The 2611-nt window shown below is 46.5% G+C and overlaps 1 pseudogene; it reads right to left on the bottom strand.

Annotated features, from left to right (window-relative positions):
- Positions 1–2352, bottom strand: part of LOC101592803 — a 5201-nt pseudogene extending 2849 nt beyond the window's left edge.
- Between the last annotated feature and the right edge of the window lie 259 nt (positions 2353–2611).

Genomic DNA, 2611 nt, shown 5'->3' with positions numbered 1-2611 from the left:
AGGGCACCTGGGTTAAGGCTGCACTTAGGTCATCAGGGTTAGGGTTAGGCTTAGGGCACCTGGGTTAAGGCTGTGGTTAGGTCATCAGGGTTAGGCTTAGGGTCATCAGGCTCTGCTCACAGCTGCTCTTCATAGAGAAGAGTTGAGCCTTCAGGTTGGCTTCACCAGCCTGAGCCACAGGTGGCTCCCACGTGAGGGCTGTGGGTACAGTAATGTACAGCTGAGCAGGGAGCATAGCTGTTAGGGGTCGGGTTTGTAGGCCGTCACATGCTGCGTGAGTGCAATTGTGTGTGGGGAACCACGCCATGTTCTCTTTCTTCCCTGACAAAAGAAGACATGTGGACTGCTCCTTGGCATTGTCATTTTGTGGGCAACTAAATGTAGATGTGCAGAGATTTTTGTTTCCCGAAGAACTGACATTGATATCTATGTATGTATGTATTATCTATCTACGTCTATCTTTGTTGTTCGTCACTGTACTTTCAAAATTCCTTGTAATTGTCCCCTGTGGTAGACACGTGAGGAAATAGAACTAAGAATATGTATTCTCATCAGACTTTAAGGTCTGCCTGGCATCCAGATAAAATAAACATTAGCGTGCAGCTGGAAGGCCCAGGCCTGTAGCCCACTGCAAAGTTATTCCTCGTCAGCTTTGGTGTGGCACTGTCAAAGGTCATCTGGTACCTAGCAAGCCAGCCCTCATAACCAAAGACAGCAGATCCGTGGATTGCAGGCCCAGGAAAATCAAAGCCAACATCACAACCAAGGTTTATACATTCCCTCTTGTAAGAGGACTTGACTTTACCACCTTTCTTTCCCGTGCTGGTGAGAAGGTGGTATCAAATATCAGTTTCAAACCTTGACAAATCTGATTCTCAGTTGTGGTTTCTGTTCCCAGACTGTTATCAGTGCTCCACTTCTCTGTGAAAGTCAAGTCATACTCACACCACTTATATTTGGTCTCCAGGGTCTCAGTAACTTTACCAGTGTCTGTGTCAGATGAACCAGATACTGAGGATCCCACACCACTGCTTGACTTCATTTTTGCATTCAGTGTCGCCAACCCAAAGCCAAATCCTTTGTTGAAAATATCTCTGGCAGCTTTGCCACGGTCAGCGTATGATAGAGAGACACACACTGGCCATGCGTAAGTCTGCCTGTGGGTCGCCACGGTGAGGTTGGTGGCCTGGTGGTCTCCTGAGAGCGCTGCTGCCACCACCACCGCCGCTCGGCTCACTCAGGCTCAGGCTGTGGCTGCAGCTCCCGGGGTGGGGGGCGGGTGAAGTTGTTTGTCTTCTTGAGACTGGGTCTCTCCGTGCAGTTCAGGCTGACCGCTTGAGCTCACTTTGTAGCCCAGTCTCATCTCGAACTGGTAACGATTCTCCTGCCTCAGTCTCCCAAGTGCTGGGATTACAGGTGTGCACCACCATGCCTGGCTTGAAAATGTTAATATCTATCAAGAAAAGTATAGCTGGATAAACATTTTAAAAATAAGCTTCTGCTATGATTGTATGAAATTATCAGCAAATGTTGCTTCAGGGAAGACCGAACTATAACAACCTTGGCTTACCCAACAGAATAAATTGTGAAGTATTCCAAGTAGTCAGAGAAATCTCATTTTTAAGTACAATAATATTACAAACATAGTACAAATTTGAATTCATTGTTTTCTAAACATCTCAAGAGATATTTCTCCTCACTTAGAAAACATCCCATAATTCATAGTTTGGAAATGTACCAGTTGTAACAGAATGCGATTCCCTTGACGGTGCTTCTCCTTTCCTTTGGGGATGTTCTTTCCCTTGTTTGCTTTACGAATTCTCGTTTGTCCCTGAAAGCCTGTCTCTAATTCAGTAGAATGCCTTCAGCGCTATACCTTGGGAACCCTCCATCGCAGTCCTTTGTATCTATCCATTCACGTAGCTGTGACAAGTTTTCATTGCTTTTTTGCAATCTGCCATGACTGATTTACTCAAATTACTTTTCAGGGTTTTTCACGCCATGCTGTGTACAAATGTTGTAAATGCTGCTGTGAGTTGTACCTCGTTGTCTGGATAGACACTTTGTCTACTCACAGATGTATGTGTATATGAGTACGGGGGCTGCCTCTAGATTTTGGCTACCGTGAGTAAGCTGGTGCGGACACCCAAACACACCCGTCGGTGTTTCCATATCATTTGGGCAAATACCGTCAGTAGGAACTCAGGGTCCTCGAGCCAGGGTGCCGGGAGGGGTCACCAGGCAGCTTCTCCACGACAGCAGCAACACCCAGCACTCACAGGGCGGCAAGCGCGGGCAGAGCTGCTCCTTGCCCCGTGACACTTGGCCACCTGGGTCTTCAATTTCAGCCATTCTAGGAGGCGATGGCTTTCAATCAGGCTTTATATTATACAAACATTTTTGTTTTAATTCTCATTTACTACCTTTTATTGGCTATCTTAACTACTTTTCTCTCATTGTGGAGACAAAATAGCTCAAACCCAGAGTGAAGGGAGGAAAGGTTTATTTAGCTCACAGTTTGAAGAAGTCTCAGTCCATAATCAGCCGGCACCAAGGCAAGGTGGCTTTGCAGAGGGCAACTGTTATGGCAGCTGAAGAAACTAAAGGCAGC

Source organism: Octodon degus, unplaced genomic scaffold (assembly GCF_000260255.1).
Source record: "Octodon degus isolate 3935 unplaced genomic scaffold, OctDeg1.0 scaffold00310, whole genome shotgun sequence".
In the NCBI taxonomy this organism is placed as follows: domain Eukaryota; kingdom Metazoa; phylum Chordata; class Mammalia; order Rodentia; family Octodontidae; genus Octodon; species Octodon degus.
Note: the sequence above shows the minus strand (reverse complement) of the source record. Positions and strands in the feature narration are given on the sequence as shown.